Here is a 20973-nt window from a genome sequence, read left to right as displayed (position 1 = left end):
CTGCCCTCCTCTCCGGATTTTACAGTTGGGTGCAAGTTTTAGAATGCCTACCTGTTGGTCACTTCTGTGTTTTATAAAAGGCAAGTCAGACCCTAAATTTTCCACTGCTTTTATCCAAGATCTGATTTTCTAGTGTTTGGTATGTTTATTGATGTTTTTCCCCATCAAGCTGACTTCAACTTGGGACAACATTATGAATGAGAAATCCTTATTCATCAACTGTCCTGCTCAGTTTTTGCAAACTCCGTACTGTGGCCTCCTTGATTGAATTGATCCATCTGTAATGCAGTCTTTTTTCCTTTTTTCTATACCTTACAGTACACTCTTTTCTCATGATGTGTCCAAAGCACGAGAGCCTTGGTTTATTCATCTTCACTTCTAGTGAGTGATCATGCCTGATTTGCTCTAAGACCCATTGATTTATCTTTTTGGTGGTCCATGATATTCATAAAAACTCAACTTCAGCATCGCATTTTAAATGAGAAATTTTCCTCCTGTCAGCTATCTTCGCTACCCTACTTTTGCAATTATGCATTAATTGGGAAGAGTTGTAAGCAGTGGTTCAAAACCTTTTTAGATGTCATAGATCTGATTGCACAATTGCAGAAAACAATAAATCCCAAAGAAATACAAATAAATGTTTGCACACAGTTTATTTTGTTGGATTAAACATTTTTATCCTTCACATAGAACAGTGGTTCTCAATCTGTGGGTCCCCAGATGTTTTGGCCTTACAACTCCCAGAAATCCTAACAGCTGATAAACTGGCTGGGATTTCTGGGAATTGTCGGCCAAAACACACAGGTTGAGAATCACTGACATAGAATGAATACTTAAAATATTATTTTTACGTTAAAATTCACCATGACACATAAAATTAAAAGTAGCAGGAAAGAAAGGGGAAAATCATATTTGTTCCAGGTCACAGAAAGCCCATGCATGGCCAGGTTTAGACCCCAGTGCTTAAGGGTGTTACGTTATTTATAATATTTCTATACCATTTGATATCATGGAACGCCCAAGCGTTCCACATTGAAAGTAGATAAAATCAGTATGAAGGCAATTTAAAATACCGTGAAAGTAATCAGTAGTTGAAAAGAGATAAGAACATTCAACAAATGATAAGAAAGACCCCAATAGGAATAATGTCTATTTTATTATATTTATCTCACTTTCCAAAAAAAAAAAACAACCCTCAATTATGAGCCAATCTGCAACTTGCCAAACAAAAGGAAACAAAGCAATACAAAAACAGGCTGAGGAAAGAGAATCTCTCCACAGCTCGAAAAAGATAATTTTTGAACTATTACTCCTGGATTCCCTAGCAATGGTCAATAGTATAGTCTAAAAAAGTATATATATATTTCAATTTGTGCTATTCATGGTGAGTCTGCTGTTTGAGTCTATGAGGGAAAGGTGGTATCCGCACTACAGAATTACAGCAGCTTGATACCACATTAACTATCATGGCTCATTGTTGTCTGATTCAGGGATTTGTAGTTTTGTGAGATATTTCCCTTCCTCTGTCAAAGATCCCTGATGCCCTGGTATGATGATAAGAAAGATCATACTTTTTCCTCTGCAGAGCTGCAAAATGACCATTCCGAATGTTACGGTGGGGCTTAAGAGTCTTCACTGTTAAGGCCTCTGTTGTAAAATCATATTGGAAATATAACCTATTTAATTATTGGAATTCAGTATACCATTTTGGAATATCATTGATTGCCTAATTCCAACTAATAGTCTTAACGGTTTGGGACCCACCTACCTTAGAGACCGCATCTCCCCCTATGAACCCACACGTTCTCTTCGCTCGTCGGGGGAGGCCCTCCTCTCGCTCCCACCACCCTCGCAGTCGCGGTTGGTGGGGACGAGAGAGAGGGCCTTCTCCGTCGTGGCCCCCCGGCTTTGGAACTCGCTCCCTAGAGAGATCAGGCTACCCCTACCCTCCTCTCCTTCCGTAGGAGCTTAAAAACCTGGCTCTTTCAAAAGGCCTTTGGCACTTAATTTGTTGTCGGACTGATCGATCTGCCCATTTTATAATAGCCCCATTCTCAAGGTGTTGCCAATGTTATATTGCATTTTGTCCATTTCTTCTGTGAAATTACCTTCCCAATTTCGGCACATTCTGCACTTTGCCTGGGTTCAATGAATTAGTCTCCTGTGTTAATATTGTGTGTTTTATGTCGATTTTAACGATTGTTTTTACTGTAATTGATGTTTTTATTGGATAATTGTTTTATTGCTGTGTTTTGATATTTGATTGTTTTATCGGGCAAGGCCCCATGTAAGCCGCCCCAAGTCCCTTCGGGGAGATGGGGCGGGGTATAAAAATAAAGTTGTTATTAATATTATTATAACTAGAATAGCCCTCTATTGATCCAATGGAAAGTATATTCATGTTGCCTTACCAAGTTATCACTATATCTGTTGGTCTATTAAATTAACTGTTGAATTTAGGTTGGGAATCATACAACCCTCGAACTGATGTTGAACTGCAGTTCCCAGCATTGCTTACTCCCTGTTGTTGGTTGCTGGGAGCTGCAGTCCAAAAACATCTAATAGTCACCTGATTCTCTTCCCTGCTTTAGGTTATAATTTCCCACTGGGATGCAGGAGTCTTTTAATTTAGTCCCCTAACACAATTGTCATTAAATCAAACACCAACATAGTCCTTTTCTTTCTTTTATGATCCATGCTTTTGTTTTTGTCGGGGGATTTTGAGAAGATTGACTCACACTTGCAATTTCCTGCAAGAAGTAGGCCACCTTTTACCCTTCCTGTATCCGGTTTCAAAGTTGTAGGATGGTACAAACGTTTACAAATGATTGCCGGGGGGGGGGGGGGGGGGAGTGATTTGAACTCACTTGCGTTTCTGTCTCTCTGTTTTTTTTCTGGTTAGTTGCTGCTTGCTGAGAGTTTTCTTTAGAACACACATACACACAAATACATATGCAGTTGTAAATGGCGTTCAGTCGGTAAACTGAAGCAAGGGAACTCCCTTGGTTTCAGGAGATGCAGAATGAATACCATATTGGCAACCAGGCAGCCCAGTTGTTTCCATTGGCTTAGATTTTCGTTCTTGTAAATACAGTCAACTTCTTCATCTCTTGAGGACTAGATTCTCTTAGGGGTAATTTGCCAGAGTTGAGTACCAGCAATGAATGGGGCTGAAGCCAACTGAACACAATCAGAGCCAAAAAGAAGAGAGGATGCCCATTTTGTCTTTGTGCGTCTCCGTCATCCGCTCTTCTCCACTTACTAGTCTGGGACCTGCAATGAATGCTTCCAGGGAGGTTTTCAAATTAGGACAAAGGCTATATGAGGTCAGGCTGAGGAGCGTCTGCTGGCCTGTAATACCCCTGCTATTAAGTGTACATTGGAGCTTGGAAACATAATTTTTTGAACTATAGACTCCCTCAATCTCCCACAATCTGAACAATATCTCTGAACAATATCCCAAGGATTTATAATCCAAGTAAGTAACATTTCCAAGCTCTCATTTAGGAATGCCACCTAAATAGAGATATGTAGAAAATGGAATTGAGAACCAAAGTTGCCAATTTACTTAGAAGCATTGGGTTTTGACCTGAGCTTCCGAATTGTACTTTCCCACTTACTTCCCGTTGTTTTTATTGGAAAGTCAGCCATGCATCCCCTAATGCCTGCATGCAAAATTTTTAAATTACCTACTCAAAAAACCAGCAGTTAAAACAGGAGGCAAATGCTATTAACTTTTCTTCGAAGGGCTTATCTACTTGTCACATGCTTTCTAAAAGCTTTAGAACTGAATCTAGAAGAAGCAGACAGATATTTATTGTAGGTAAAAGTTGTGCGAATGTGTGCAGCCATTTCCAGGCTAGACATGGGCTTTAGTTTGTGCTTAGGGATTTCCTATTGCTTTTGGAAACTGGAAAGAGACTCCCATTCACTACCTAAAGAATCTAATAGCTCTCTGTACATTTGTCCCTAAGGCACTAAGGTTTGCTAACCACCATCTTAATGATACAATAATGAAACAGGGTTATCAAATCCAAAGTATATCCTCTAAGGCAGAATTCTAAGTGCACTGGCCATTGCCTAAAAAGTTACATCTGTATATCTAGACCTGGGAGTTTTTTCAAGAAATATTTCCAGGTTCTGTTGTTGATAGATGAATGGAGCAAGAAGTGCTTGGGTTGCTATATATGAAAAATGATATGTACATAACCCAATGAGGTTATGGCTCCATCTTCCACATATACTGGTATGTCATTAAGAGCACCGGATGAGTTGGACCATGGACAAGTATTGTTGACATGACTTAGTACCATCTTTTTGTTGGTTTCACTGAAGATTTTTTTCTAATCTCACCAGAATTCAGAACTTGTGTTTGTAGACAGTATACTCTAACCCTGAGCTACATTTCCTTCCCTCCCTCCCTCCCTCGCTGATATATTAAAAGAGAAATAACATGCTGATCATTTTACATCTCCATTAACTTTTTTTATACCATATATTTCCAAGCAAGAATGATGTGTGCTAAACAAAACTTACTGCCTTGGATGCAACACAAAGTGAATTAAAGTAATGGTACCTTCTGCATAATTAATAAAATTAAACCACCGAATGATGCCTTGGAGACACAACTAAACTTATTCCTGAGATGGAGATACACTCCATGTCTTTTTGTGCAATAATAGCTTTTATCCCAGGGAGGTGCATTAGTGAGGTGTATCATCATGGCTTTGAAGGGAGATCAAAGTATCCATCCATCCACCAGCCTATGATACTCATGGGCAGACTTCTTGAACGTCCCACAGCTCTGAAATTCAGAATGCTTTCAAATAGTTTCAAATTGTTTCACAAAAATTCATCCCTGGCCTTCTGCCTTGCTGCCTTTCCCCTTCCTGCTCAAACCACTTTGTCTGTTTGTTTTGGATTATATGCAGACAGCTGAAACAATGGGCTATTCCTGGACTGCTCTTTATGCCTCACCCTAAATACAAATTATGCCAACGTAGGATAGAATCAAGTTTTGAAGAGTCCTCGAGGGAACGTTGGTTAGAGGCCTTTATATAACATTCCTCCTCCTACTGCAGCAGATTTACTCAGGTCTATTGACATCCAGTGGAATATTTCGGAAAGTAAAGTACCGAGTTTTTGGGAATTGTTTGTTTCTATCAGTCATAAGAACAACGGAAGAGAGCTTATAGCAGGTCAGACAAATTGTCTCTCTAGTTTGTTGTTGTCTGTCATGCCGGCAACTGATCTCTTGAGGCCCTGGACAAAGGTCTTATTTATTTGTTGGTCCCTCACCTGTTTTTAACTGGATATAGGCAAAGAGTATGCATTTTATCAATGAGCTGTGGTCATTCCTGAAACCATTTGTCCTCTTCTGATGGTCTCAGGTAAGTAAATATGCATGCTGGAAAACTAGAGTAAATTATTGTCCTTGGGCGTTGAGCAGACTGGGAAGCCTTCTGAACTTCATCCAGTCCTAATTCTATAATGATTGGATAGTTTGGGGCCATTCTTTGTCTCAAAACACATTCTGGTTGGCCTTGGATTTCTGTGTCCTATGAGTTGTAGTCATTTTTCGCTCTGCTTACTATTTGGTTAATATCAAGAGTTGAAGGGATCATCCCAGGTGGTATTTGTAGCCCTTACATGCTTGAAGTTCAGTGGGGGAACATGTTCCCGAAGGAGGTTCCTCATCAACAAATTTGTTGGGGTTTTTTTTACCCCATGAGAGATCTTCACTTTGCCTTATTGCATAACATCAGAGTACCTTTTGTTAAGACAAACTATGTCTAAATTTTTCAGAGTTGTTTGTTTCAAATTGTTTCATCAGCATGATGGGAGCCCCCAGTGGCGCAGTGGATTAAACCCTTGTGCCAGCAGATTGCTGACTTGAAGGTTGAGTTGCTGACCTGAAGGTTGCCGGTTTGAATCTGGGGAGAGTGCAGAGGAGCTCCCTCTGTCAGCTCCAGCTCCCCATGCGGGGACATGAGAGAAGCCTCTCACAAGGATGATAAAAACATCAAACATCTGGGTGTTCCCTGGGCAACGTCTTTGCAGATGGACAATTCTCTCACACAAGAAGGGACTTGCAGTTTCTCAAGTCGCTCCTGACACACACACACAAATCAGCATGATAGGAACACAAACATGTGTTTTGTTCTTGCGTGCACTTTCATTTCCTATCTAACTTGAGGTGCAGCCTCTTGTTTTCAGTTTGCAACCTCCTTTCCCCAAACACTTAACATACATCCTGAACGTAACCTTGTTGTTGCCTTGGTGTGCTGCATGCCGTGCAAAGAGGGCATTATGATCCCCTCAGACTAAATCCCAACCAACTGCATGTTAATTCAAAGTGATTGTGGTGTGTAAGGCGGAAGAGTGGCTTGGGGGATTATTTTTAGCTTTACAGAGCCAAGGTGCTGCTCATCTGCTTAGTACAGATGAAGGCATTTTGTGCACCGCAGCAGAATTTGGTTACTTCAGTGTTAAATGGATGTAGGTTAGAAATGTCAGGCATTACTCCTCCCTGTTCTCTCATCTCTATCCCAGATTCTTACCAAAATGATGGAGAATGAGTTATAAGCTTTTAAATCCTATAAGGAGGAAGGCAGTGAGGAACACTGGATGTATTGAATAGAATAAGAGAAATTATGTTTTTGTATTGTAAATCCCAGAATTGCCCAGGTAATGTCCCAGTTTTGAAAATGTAACCTGAGTTCTGGATGTAAAGCAGAGATGGCAAACATTGATAATGTCCTTGATAATGTTGGACTACAATACCTATCCACCCTAGTTATCAAAGTTAATGGAATGGGATGTTGGGAATTGTAACCCAGTCACATCTACAGGGCCACAGATTCTCTGCCTGTAATTATAAATGGAATAGACCAATCATTAAGCATATAATTGGTTTGTAGGATTCTAAACTTGGCCAAAGCAGGTGCAGAATGCCATACCAACTGTGGCTTCTTGGCACATGAAACTGCTCCCCATCCTTGTTTTGTGCATGTTACTTCCACTTGGATGAATACGTGTTGATCAAAGTTAACAGTGAGATAACTGTACATATACTACAAACACAACCAGAGTGACTGCACACATTGCAAAGAGCAAGTTACCAAACACTCACGCACACTTTGCATATTTTGTTGTTTTTGTTACAAAGGAAAACTGCATGTTTTATGCCAACTGTGAAACAGTCAATAGCTATGAGGTTTCAAGAGTTCTTTTTATTTTAAAAAAAAACAAATTAAAGGGGAGTTTGGGAACCCAAAACAACAGAAAATACCCATGTGCATAATTTGTCCTCCCTCCTACTTCAGGTACAATTAGAATTGCTAGAACTGAGTTAGAGATGGGTTCTTTTGTTCGGTATTCGACAGGTAATTTGCACATACAATGGAAAAGTAGACTGAAAATGACAGCAGGAACAAAAGAGGAAAAAAACCAAAGTTTAACTTGGATTTTAGTAATAAATCAAGCAATTATCCTTTGGAAAAGATTCCCCTTCCCCTGGCAAAAATCATATAGAATGCATGTCAGAACAAGTGTGTTTCCTTCTCGTGTCAGCATCCAAAATGGTCCCAGAATAGTTTACTATTGCCAAATTGTGACATTGCTGCTATAAAAGAGTAGCAAGCTAAAGGTAAAATAGTCCAACTGAAAGCCAAGCCAAAAACAAAAACTAGAAATAACTAAGTGTCAGGCTCACTTCAAAGGATCAGTCTGAACGCAGATCAAAGATAGCTGCTCTCAAATTCAATCTTTATTGAAGAATACATGACTTTGGAAAAGTCGAGAATGACCTAATGTTTACATACATCTAATTTTATCACTTCTGATGCAACGTAATATCACACGCAAATATCATCATCAAGCCCCACCTTCTGGATCACATTTCTACCATGATTTCTATTCCCACACACTACAGCAATTATAATTGTTTATACTTTCAACTCTGAGTTCCCAGGCTCATTTTATCTTCTCCCGCCAGGTGCTTGCAGGGTTGTTTTATGTTATGAAGTCAGATTCAGGGCTTGGAAATTCAGCCCTGGGATCTGGCTCCATGACATGGCGCCCTCGTTCTCTTCGTCCTCCTCTTCGGTTCTTCTTTCATCATAGTTCTGAAACAAATCAAACAATAACTCTATGTGTCCATTTTGTCCAAAGTCCCCATATACTTTTTCAGTAAGCTGCGATGGAATACTGGGTGTATTTTCCCTAAACTTTTTGGCAATGCCAACTGGAAAGTCACTTCATTGATAACACCCTGTATTCTGAATGGTCCAATATATTTGGGGCCCAGTTTTCTTGAAGGTAGCCCCAATTTGATGTTTTGGGTACTTAACCACACTAGATCTCCTTTATTTAATTTATCGCCTTCCACCCTCTTTCTGTCTGCGAACGCTTTATACTTTTTGTGTGCTTCCTTTAAGGATGCGGTCACTTGACTCCAACATTCTAGCATTTGCGTTTTCCACTTCCCTGCCTCTGTTTCCTCATTTTCTGCCCACCTTGGCAACTGGGGTAAAGGCTGTATTTCATACCCGTAAACTACTTCAAAGGGGGTTTTATTTGTTGCTGAATGTATAGTTGAATTAAAGGCTAGTTCCGCAAAAGCCAACCACCTAGACCAGTCATTTTGTCTCAAGTTAGAGTACATTCGAAGGAACTGCCCAAGCGTTTGCTGAGTACGTTCTACCGCCCCGTTTGTCATGGGGTGAAAAGCAGAACTTAGACTCCTTTCTGCTCCTAGCATTTCCAAGAATTTTTCCCAAAATTTTGCTGTGAACTGTACTCCTCTGTCACTGACTACTCTACTGGGACATCCATGTAGTTTGTAAATATGATTTATGTACAATTCAGCTAGTTTCTCAGCCGATGGTAGTTTCGTCAGCGCTATAAAGTGAGCCTGTTTAGAAAACAGGTCTAATACTGTCCAAATATAACGATGTCCTTTGCTCACCGGCAGTTCTCCCACAAAGTCCATAGCTACACATTCCCAAGGTCTGGTAGGTTCCGCTACTGTTTGTAACAATCCCATAGGCTTCCCTCCTCCCGATTTATTTCTGGCACAATCATCACATTGAACAACATGATTCTTTATGTCCTTCCTCATTCCTGGCCACCAACAATGTTTTACTATTGCCTTTGTTGTTTTTGTAATTCCTGTATGACCAGCGCTCTGGTTGTTGTGAAAACGATGCAGAATCTTAATCCTTAATATTGCTGGGATATACAGTTTCTTGTTTACAAACCAAAATCCCCCCTTCTGTTCCCCCTTTTCTGCGTTGGACGCGATCCATTGATCTCCTTCATAAGACTGTTTAAGTTCATTTCCCCAGTTTCCTTCCCCGCCGAGTTCAACAAAAGCCATGTCCTCCTTTTGGGTTTGTGCTCTTGTTCTGACAGCTAAACCCCATTGTTTGTCAGAGAATATTGTCCCCTCTTTTGCTGTGGTTATGCCTTCGTGTTGAGGCATGCGTGAAAGAGCATCTGCCAAGACGTTCTGCTTCCCTTGAAAAAACTTTAATTGGAAATCGAACCTGCTGAAGTATTGCGCCCATCTAATTTGTTTGGGGGACAATTTTCTAGGAGACTTTAAATACTGTAGGTTCTTATGGTCAGACCAAATTTCAAATGGGATTCCGCTTCCTTCGAGGAAGTGTCGCCAGCATTCTAAGGCTTTTAATATGGCTAATGCCTCTTTTTCCCATATTGGCCAACTTTTTTCAGTTTCGCTGAACTTCCGTGACAAATATCCACAGGGTTTTAAGTTCCCATTTTGATCTTTTTGCAATAGTACTGCCCCATACGCACAGTCTGAGGCATCGCAATGGATTATGAAAGGGCTCCTGATATCGGGGTGTTTTAGGATGGATCCTTCAGTGAAGCATTCTTTTAAGGTTTCGAATGCCTTTTGGCATTCTGGCGTCCAACTCAGTTTGGCGCCAGGAGCTTTCACTTTTGCTGTCTCCCCTTTCCCTTTTGTTTTTAAAAGTTCTGTAAGGGGTGCGGTTATTTGCGCGAAACCTTTTATGAAGGGTCTGTAAAAATTTGCAAACCCCAGAAATGATTGTAATTGCCTCCTTGTTTGAGGCACTCCCCATTCTTTCACATCTGCTACTTTAGCTGGATCCATAGCTAACCCTTCTGGAGATATCCGATACCCCAGAAAGTCAATTTGAGTTTTATTGAATTCACATTTGGACAGTTTTGCGTACAGCTTTGCTTCTCTTAGTCTCTGCAAAACTTCCCGGACCAATTTTACGTGCTTTTCCTTATCTTCAGTTACAATCAAGATATCATCAAGAAATATGAATACCCCTCTGTACAATAACGGGTGTAGTATTTCATTTATAAGCTGCATAAAGCATCCGCCTCCGTTTTTTAACCCGAAAGGCAAAATTTCGTATTCAAAATGGCCGAATGCGCAGGAAAATGCAGTTTTCCAAGTATCCTCCGGTTTGATCCTTAATTTATGATACGCTTCAATTAAATCCAGTTTAGTAAATATGCTCCCTTTCTTCAATACGGTAATTAAATCCTTGACTAAGGGCATAGGGTATTTATTGTCCTTAGTAATTGCGTTTAAATTTCGATAATCAATGCACAATCTTAGGGAGTTGTCTTTCTTTCTCCTAAATAACACTGGGGCCCCGAGAGGAGAATTGGATGGCTTAATGAAGCCTCGCGCCAGGTTTTTATCAATGTATTTCCTTAATTCCTCCTTCTCCTGCACAGACATGGGATACACTTTTGGTTTGGGTAAGTTTGCTCCTGGGGTTATTTCAATTTCTACTTCTATATTCCTTTTGGGAGGCAATTTACTGGCCTCTTTCTGATTGAAAACATCCACAAAGTCCCGGTATTCAGGTGGCAATAGCTGTGGGTCTATTTCCCCTGCTTCATCTTCCTCGTCCTCCTCTTCTGCAATTTTGCTTATCTCCCATTGCATCTGCTGTTCTTTGAATGCTAGGCTTTTTCCTCTCCAATCTACTTCAGGATTTGCCTGTTCGAGCCATGGTATCCCTAATATTACGTGGTATGTGGCAATAGGGGCTATCACAAAGGATATTCTTCCTTCCCATTTGCCTATTTTACATGGGATTCCTCGTATTTCCTTTGTAGATACTTCCCCAGCAGCGACTGATCCATCTAGCTGCGAAAATGCAATTGGGGAGTCAAGCGCCATCTGCTGGCATTTCAGCGCTCCTGCTAACTCCGGGGTTATAATATTTCTAGAACACCCACAATCCACAAATGCCTTGCAGGTGGCCCGATTTTCTAGCCCTGAGAGGCAGATGGGCACTACTATCATGCGGTTGTCCCGACTCACCAGTTTTTCTGAAGATTCTGGGGCCTGCACCTCCTCTTCCGCGCGCCTCCCGGTTGCTGGCTTGGGCTTTGGGGCTTTTGGCGGCTCCCCCTTCCGGGCCCAGCATTCTGCTGCTCGATGGCCCGTCTTCCCACATACAAAGCATCCCGGTTTAGGTTTGTTGTCGTCTCCTCTGGAGGGAATCCCCGGCCTCCCTCCGGGTCTTTCCTGCTTCCTCGTTTCTCCTCGACCCCTCGCCACCGGTCTTTGCTGGCCGCTGCCGCTCCTGAAGCGCTTTACTTGGGCCAGGGTGGATTCGACGCGCCCCGCTAGTTGAATCCATCCCTGGAGCGTTTCGGGGTCGTCTCTGTGCGCTGCCCAGCTGAAAATCTCGGGGCGCAGTCCCTCTTTAAATAACTCCACTTTGGTCACTTCAGACCATTCTGGTACCCTTTCCGCGAGGTGAAGGAATTCCTCTGCGTACTCGGGCACTGTTTTGTCCCTCTGCTTTATTCCTTTCAGCTGGTCTCGAGCCCTCAATTGCTCCAGCCGGTCTCTGAACCGGTTTTCCAGTGCGGCGAGGAAGCGGGGCACTGACCTCAGGCATGGGTCGCGTCTGGCATGAAGCTGCACATACCAGCTGGCTGCTCCTCGCTTTAGTGTGTTGCCGATGGCTCGAACCCTGCTTGCCTCGGAGGGGAATGTGTGTGCATTGTCTTCCATGTATCCTCTGATGCTAATTAGAAAAAAGTTCAGTTCATCTGATTCCCCTCCGTATTCTAGTTTGAGATCTTCCCTTCTAGGCATCCATTCTGCAGCCCGTTGATGCTGTCTGGGAGGCATGGGGAAGGGTTGCATCAGGTTTCCTCGGGCGGCTCCTTGGAACACGCCGCGCCCCACTCCGGTGGTCATTCTGCGCGGCTCCCGAAAGTCTGCCGCCGCTGTCGGCTCTTCCGCCCATCCGCATACTGGCCTTGCTGTAGCCCCCTCATCTCGCCTTTCCTCGTCGTACGGCACATCCTCCTCCTCTTCCTGGATCCCCCGCTCCTCTCCGCCTTCGTCTGCCAATCCACTGGACCCGATCCCTGGCCCCAGTGGCCTTTCCACCCCGACGCCCATTCGGGGGGTTGGGAGCTCTGTTGGAGATGGCGGCCTCAGAGTTCCCAGGGCTCGCTGACGCTCCACTTCTCGCGCCATTCTGTCCCGGAACTCCAGCTCCCGCCAGTATTCCTCATCTCCCTCGTCCCTTGCCGCCACGGGACTCTGCGTTGACGCTCGCTGGCCCCTCTGGCTCCAATCTCCTTCTTTACTTGGTTCTCTCTCGGCGCCATATCGGCTGGGCTCCTTTTGGAGATTCTCTTCCAATAATGGCACCAATCTCCCCACGGTTTCCGACAGCCTGGATAAATTAGTTTCCAGGATGGATAACCGCAGGGCCACGGTCTCCGGCATACTTCCTCCAGATCCCCAACTGGTTTCTGCAGCCGCAGAGACGCCTCTTCCTCCCCTGGGAATTCTCTGGGTCACGCCGTTCGGCCTGGGGTATCCCGTAGAGGAAGCTATGGCTTGCAGCGTTTCTTCTCTCCTCGGCCGGGCCCCTTGCAAAGGCCTCTCTGCCCCATTTGGGCTTTGATCTCCTTCTTCACTCATTATCACTTCACTGCGAATTCCGCAGGAGGGTGAGAAATGGATTCTCGACTTTAATGTCAGGCTCACTTCAAAGGATCAGTCTGAACGCAGATCAAAGATAGCTGCTCTCAAATTCAATCTTTATTGAAGAATACATGACTTTGGAAAAGTCGAGAATGACCTAATGTTTACATACATCTAATTTTATCACTTCTGATGCAACGTAATATCACACGCAAATATCATCATCAAGCCCCACCTTCTGGATCACATTTCTACCATGATTTCTATTCCCACACACTACAGCAATTATAATTGTTTATACTTTCAACTCTGAGTTCCCAGGCTCATTTTATCTTCTCCCGCCAGGTGCTTGCAGGGTTGTTTTATGTTATGAAGTCAGATTCAGGGCTTGGAAATTCAGCCCTGGGATCTGGCTCCATGACAACTAAGAATGGGAAAAGAGTAAAGCAGGTATGACCTCAGACATATATATTCTGATTTCTTGTGTTGCCTAGTAATGTCAAAACAATTGCTGGAGCACTGTGTATTCGGCTTTTGATGGGTTTGAAATGCTTGTACTGTAATAACTGCCTAGAAGGGACATCTGAAGTGTTTTATGTTCTCATCTGATCAGTTTCTACTTTAAACAAACATATATTTTGAGAAACACTTTTCTCATGCTGGTTGACAGCTCTAGCACGGTCCAAAAGATATTCTGCCCAGGCACCAAACTATATAGGTGAAATGCAGTTCAATGAATTACCTTCAGTAATTCATTTCATTGAAAAACCATAGCAATATATTAAATAATAATTTAAACATTAAGTATTAATCAGCTGAAAGCAAACGTGTTAAAGTGGTCTGAATGTTCGATTCGGATACTGGGAAACTACCAAACTCCACTCAACCATGGAAACCTACAGAGTGGCCTCAGAAGTAGATAATGGCAACCCTTCTATGAAGAAATCTTGCTAAGAAAGTCTAGGATAAGGTTGCACTGAAGTTACCATCAGAGAGAAGCAACTTGGAAGCACATTTGTTGTTGTTTATTTGTTCAGTCGCAGCCCATGCCAGAGCTCCTTGTCCGCCGTAACCACCTTCAGCTCCTTCAAGGTCAAGCCAATCACTTCAAGGATAACATCCATCCATCTTGCCCTTGGTTGGCCCCTCTTCCTTTTTCCTTCCATTTTCCTTCCATTTTCCCCAGCATCATTCTCTTCTCCAAGCTTTCCTGTCTTCTCATTATGTGGCCAAGGTACTTAATCTTTGCCTTCCCTCCAGTGAGCAGTTGGGCTTTATTTCCTGGAGTATGGACTAGTTTGATCTTCTTGGGGTCCAAGGCATTCTCAGAATTTTCCTCCAACACCACAGTTCAAAAGCATCTACATTTCTTTGCTCGGCCTTCCTTATGGTCCAGCTGTCTCATCCATAGGTTACTATGGGGAATGGAAGCACATTACAACCATTTAATTAATTTAATACTTGGCTAAAGCTTTGATTGAACTCTCTTTTAATCAATAGAGGTAGACATTTGAATATAAGTCATTTATATCCGGCACTGAATCCCAGACTCTAGTCTTCCAGGCATTTTGGACTTCAGCTCGCAGAAGCCTCTGCTGCTTTGACCAATGATCAGGTATTTTGGAAACTGAAGCCTAAAACATTTGGAAGACCAGAGTTTAGAAAACACTGATACACGACAGATTTGATCTAAATCTTACAGAATTGGCCCATAATTAAAAGGTGCCTTAACACTGTCAGTACTACTATCTGTATTCTTGTTTTGCAACAATGAAGAGATTATGATGGGTAAGATTTCTATTGTTTTGTTATTTCTCATTTTTTAAGGAGCATCAGCTGTACAGTCTATAAATAATGGACAAATCCCAAACAGATTGAGGATTAAATGAGGGTACTTTAGGAGCTGTCATTTAGGGGAATGCACTGGAACTGGAATTTGATGTGCCTGACCAAATTACAAGAGGACTAAGATTTGGAAAGCCAGTTAGATAAGATCCACAAGTTTAAAGATATATCAATAAATACCAAAATCAGAATAATCTATACCCATATTATTGCCAATTTCAGGGCATGATGTGAAAGTTGGACAATGAAGGAAGCTAACAGGAAAATCAGCTGATTTGAGTCCTAGATAACATTGAGCCTGAACTCTCCCTAGAAGCGAAAGTGGCTAAATTGAGGTTGTTAAACTTGGAATGCATGATGAAACAACATGACTCATTGGAAAAGAGGATAATACTGGAAAGGAGAGAGACCACGTTATAGGTGGATTGATTCAGTCATGGAAGCCATAGCTCTGAGTTTGGAGGCCTCAGCACTGTGTCTCTTGGGTTGCTTTCATACATAGACTCGATGTATGTTGAAACCAACTTATAATGACAAATAACATAAACAATCAAACTATAAATCCCAGGATTACGCAGGATGGAACCATGACTTTTAAAATAGTAAAACTGTGGTGTAGGTACCACTCTTAAGTCTGGATTTTACAGGTGCTTCTCACCAGTGGGCCCCCACTTGTGTTTTGTACTTCAGACGTCCATATGTATTGGGTTGTGTCTGGGTTTTCCAAATAAACTATTCTTTTTAGAGATTTCTTAGGATGCCATCATAGACTCAAGGAAGTATCCATGTTATGGATATAAACCCACTTCTTCAGATGCAGCGCACAGTGATATCCAGGCTTCAAGTTACAAAACATTAATTAACATCGCCATACATGGAGGAAATGGAAAATTGTAGTTACTTTACAAAATATTAATTAGACCATTTTACAAAGTATGTATATGTTGGCCACCTCTTTCTATAAACACACACACACACACAGTTTCCCCCCCACTCATAGCAACCACGTTCCAAGGTATCTGTTATTACGCAAGTACTAATTGCATTTCAGATGTGTTCCTTATCTTTTCCGTGTGCACAACAGATTTTAAATATTAAAAAATACATAATATAATATAATAAAATATGAGTTTCTTAATTTTTCCAATGTATGGAGACTATTGGGGCACCCTGTATTGTACTTAATGTATAAAGAAGGAGATGATTTGAGCTGGCAAGCAGTTTCTTCTCAGCTCCATAATCAGTCACCCCAATTAAACTTGTAGACTTCCTGCAGGGACCCTCTTTCTGCCAAAATCTAGGATGGAATCTTTTATTGTCACTATTTTTATTTTAAAACATGCCAGGAAAAAAATGGGACCAAGTTGAGAAAGAGAAATGGAAAGGAAATGAGGGACTTTTAATTAATGTATTTATTTGCTTGCATGAAAACACTATAAATCTTTCCCTGACGGCTTTGTTTGAAGCAGCATGCTGCTCTGCCACAAAGCTTGGCTTCAATGTACAATTGAACGTTTTACTTTTTATAGAATTTTCCATTGAAAAGTATTGCTGATATATATATAGACCAAGATCAATGATCATTTGGCTGCAAAAGAACCCAAATGAGATGAGATCATTCTTTCTGATTCTGCTCCAAACACATTATCAATATTAAGATGCATTTTGAAAAGTGATGTAACTGCGAAAGGGACTGGATTAGTGGATACCATCCAGCTTCAAGTGGTTCCTTCTTTCTCCTGAGTAAGAAATACTATACTTACTGCAGAGAGGAGCAGGGATGGGCTAGGCTTATATTTAATGAGGGAGAGAGAAGCAGATAAAATGCTATGGAAATGCAGTAGGAAGATAAAAGGAGATGAATTAGACCATATTGTTAACCACAGTTTAAAGGTGGCTTGTTTCAATAAACCATAATTAACCCTATTTGCAGTTTATCTGGATTCAGGCATAATGACAAATTGGCTAGCAGAAAATGGAAACTGATCACCTCCTTGTGGCCAACAATGTCAGGTTGCTATCAAACACAACTTGTTAATGGGTTTGTAGTCTCAATGTTGCATACTTGTTTAAGGATCTATCCTAAATGTCGGCAGAAAGGAAAATCTAATGGTGCTGCCTAACGTCAATGCATCAAAAATTGTGATGCCTTAAAGTTTCTTAATTTAGATTAAATATAAGTATTGTTCCAATGAACAACCACATGACTGAGAACAACCATGTCTCATTGCACAGACTTTGTTTTTTAAAGACAGAAGTACAAGAAGTACTGTATTGACAGTGAGGGGGATTAGCCATATCCCATACCGGGTTGTATGGGATATGGCTGTGGCGCAGGCTGGTAAACAGGTGCTGCAATAAATCACTCTAACCATGAGGTCATGAGTTCGAGGCCAGCCCATGGCGGGGTGAGCACCCGCCAATTAAAAATAAAATAAAGCCCCTGCTCGTTGCTGACCTAGCAAACCGAAAGATAGTTGCATCTATCAAGTAGGAAATAAGGTACCACTTATAAAAAGTGGGGAGGCAAGTTTAACTAATTTACAACGTTGGAATGAGGAAGTGAGGAAGTGCCATCAGAGTGGATGATGAAGCAGCTGCTCCCCCCTGTGGCCAGAATCGAACATCCCCCTCAGAAGAAGGTTAAATTGCCTCTGCGTCTGTCTGTCTGTTGTCTCTGTCTCGATGTGTTCATGGGCATTGAATGTTTACCCTATATGTACATAATGTGATCCGCCCTGAGTCCCCTTCGGGGTGAGAAGGGCGGAATATAAATACTGTAAATAAATACCCTACTATGTGAGTTACTACTTAAAAGGATGTGGAACTGATAAAGATAACCAATGATCATACTTACTCTTGGAGTGTCATGGCAACATCAAGTGGAATGATGTGGCTTGTAGTTTGATGATACACTTTGGACACATCTACACTGTAAAATTAAAGCAATTTGATAGAATCGTAGAATCGTAGAGTTGGAAGAGACCCCATGGGCCATCCAGTCCAACCCCCTGCCAAGAAGCAGGAAAATCACATTCAAAGCACCCCTGACAGATGGCCACCCAGCCTCTGCTTAAAAGCCTCCAAAGAAGGAGCCTCCACCACACTCCGGGGCAGAGAGTTCCACTGCTGAACAGCTCTCACAGTTACAAAGTTCTTTCTAATGTTCAGGTGGAATCTCCTTTCCTGTAGTTTGAAGCCATTGCTCCATTGCATCCTAGTCTGCAGGGCAGCAGAAAACAAGCTTGCTCCCTCCTCCCTATGACTTCCCCTCACATCTTTATAAATGGTTATCATGTCTCCTCTCAGCCTTCTCTTCTGCAGGCTAAACATGCCCTGCTCTTTAAGCCGCTCCTCATAGGGCTTATTCTCCAGACCCTTGGATCATTTTAGTCACCCTCCTCTGGACACATTCCAGCTTGTCAAGATACTAATTTAACTGCTATGGTTTGATGCTATGAAATCCTGAGAGTAGTCGTTTGGTGAAGCTCCCGTACTCTTTGGCAGAGAAGGATAAAGATCTTGTAAAACTACAACTCCAGGATTCCATAGTATTGAGCAATGTCAGTTAAAGTAGTGGCAAACCACATTAATATAACAGTATGGATGAGCCCTAGAGCTCTCTGGATAAGAATTTGAAATATTTCACTCTAAAATTGAAAGAGCCAGAAGTCCATGGGATACTGCAGTGGCAAGTGGAGTCATTGTGCTATGATTTTTTTAGTGTGAAAGGGTCCCAAAATAGCCCTGTGCTTTTGCTTTAGAGAACAACAGCAGATGGGTGAAGTATACAAGGATTGTACATTAAAAAAAACCAACACAATCCTGTGCAGTAAAATGTTTTGTTGGCTTCCCCCACCAGTTACAGCTTGTCCTTTTGTTTGCGAAGTAGAGAAAGAGGAGTAATAATTTGTCCAGTTGCAGCCTTGGCTGAGTTTGCCTGAAAGGTTACACCATGGCTTCCGCGAGATACCTTGATGGTTGCCTTATAGAGGGAGAAAAATACAGTGTATTAAAGTTATTTTGTTTACATCAGTGAAGTGAGACATGAGTCACTAAGTGTACGTTGCAAGATATCCGTTGCAAGAATTCCCACCATCAACTCACATTCTTCACTGCTTTAAAATTATGTATACCTTCCAGTTATCCAGGAAATGTTGCCAGCTTCCAGTAAGAGGAGAGTTTACTTTGGTTTTTTCCAAATATATCCTGTTTCAGTTGATGGAAATGATAATTTACATGAGATAACAATGGCAACATAGTGTGTAATTCTAATAATGAACAGGCCTTTATTATTATTGTTTTTATTATATGTTTATTTTTCTCTCCACAAAGGAGACTCAAAGCAGCTTACATTAAGACCGTTTCAATACAATTTAAAATCCAAAAATCCAAATATCAAAATAGAACTAAACATCAATGGTATTAATTAAAAATTAACAGTTGAAATCCTTAAAACTAATTAAAAACACACTCAAAGCTTGTTAGTTGTGGCACAGCCCTATTTTTCATAGGAATTCATAATTTCTCAAGATCTTGAGGATGAATTGGCCCACCAACTGAAACAGTGTGATATGTAAAATGAAGAAATTCTGGAGAACTTGATTTTTTTCCCCTGATCTCAAAATGTCTTTTCCTTTTGCTGCAATTGTTTACTATGGTGCTCTCTGGTGGTGACAAAGCAAAACTGCTGCCATTGATTCATGAAATTGAAACCACAGATTTTTTACTGTGTTATTTAAAAAAGGGTGGTTTATATCGTAATGATTATATATAAACTGATTATCTGGATCCGGCGCAGTCTGGCTTTAGGCTGGAACATGGAACTGAAAAAGCCTTGGTTGCCTTAGTGGATGGTCTACGTAGGAACTGGACAGGGGGTGTGTGTCTCTGTTGGTTCTCTTGGATCTCTCAATGGCTTTCGATACCGTAGGTCATGGTATCCTTCTGGAACACCTCACAGTAATGGGGCTTGGAGATACAGTTTTGCAGTGGCTCCAGTCCTTCCTGAAAGGTCACTTTCTAAAGGTCTTGCTGGAGGACACCTGCTCGGCCCTGCAGTCTTTGTTCTGTGGGGTCCCTCAGGGTTCAGTATTGTCCCCTATGTTGTTTAACATCTACATGAAACCGTTGGGAGAGATCATCCAGAGGTTTGGCTTTGGATACCATCTGTATGCAGATGACGTGCAATTCTATCACTCCTTTCCACCTGCTGCTAAGGAGGTTGTCCAGGTCCTGAACTGGTGCTTGGCAGCTGTGATGGTCTGGATGAGGACGAACAAATTAAAATTGAATCCAGACAAGACAGAGGTACCCCTGGTCAGTCGAAAGACCTAACAGGGTATATGTTACACCTGTGCTGGATTGGGTTACACTCCCCCTGAAACACACTGGTTCACAGCTTGGGAGTTCTCCTGGATTCATTACTGAGCCTGGAACCCCAGGTCTCGGTGGTGGCCAGGGGAACTTCTGCACAATTAAAACTTGTTTGCCAGATGCGCCCGTACCTTGTGAAGCCAGACTTGACCACAGTGGTCCACGCTCTTGTTACATCCCGAATAGATTACTGCAACATGCTGTACGTGGGGTTGCCTTTGAAGACTGTTTGGAAGCTTCAAGTGGTCCAACGGGTGGCAACAGATTCCTCACTGGGGCGGCGTACACGGAGCACACACACACACACACACCATTATGTCAGCTCCATTGGCTGCCAGTCAACAACCGAGCACAATTCAAATTGGCTGGCTTTTGCCTATAAAGCCCTAAACAGTTCTGGCCCAGTTTACCTGTCCAAACGTATTTCCCTCTATGATCCACCACGGAAGTTAAGATTGTCTGGGGAGGCCCTGCTCTCGATCCACCTCCTTCACAGGTGGGGACAAGAAACAGGGCCTTCTCAGTGGTGTGGAACTCCCTCCCCAGCGAAATGAGATCAGCTCCCTCCCTCCTGACCTTCAGAAAAAAATACAAATGTGGCTATGGGGACCGAGCTTTTGGACAGTAATTTTCAGTGCAACCAATAAATAATGACAATCGAAACGGCTTCAGATTACAATTTGGGATTATGTGGTTTTAATTAATTGGTTTTTGGTTTTAATATTGATACGTTTAACTTGTTAGTTTTTAATGTATAGGTAAAAGTAAAGGTTTCCCCC

At 42.0% G+C, this 20973-nt stretch overlaps 1 protein-coding gene across 3 annotated transcripts in view; it reads left to right on the top strand.

The window, feature by feature from the left end:
• Positions 1 to 20973, top strand: part of fam171a1 (family with sequence similarity 171 member A1) — a 96649-nt gene that overhangs the window by 68868 nt on the left and 6808 nt on the right. The window lies entirely within an intron of this gene.

Source organism: Anolis carolinensis, chromosome 6, assembly GCF_035594765.1.
Source record: "Anolis carolinensis isolate JA03-04 chromosome 6, rAnoCar3.1.pri, whole genome shotgun sequence".
NCBI lineage: Eukaryota > Metazoa > Chordata > Lepidosauria > Squamata > Dactyloidae > Anolis > Anolis carolinensis.
This window is presented reverse-complemented; position numbering and strand designations above follow the sequence as displayed.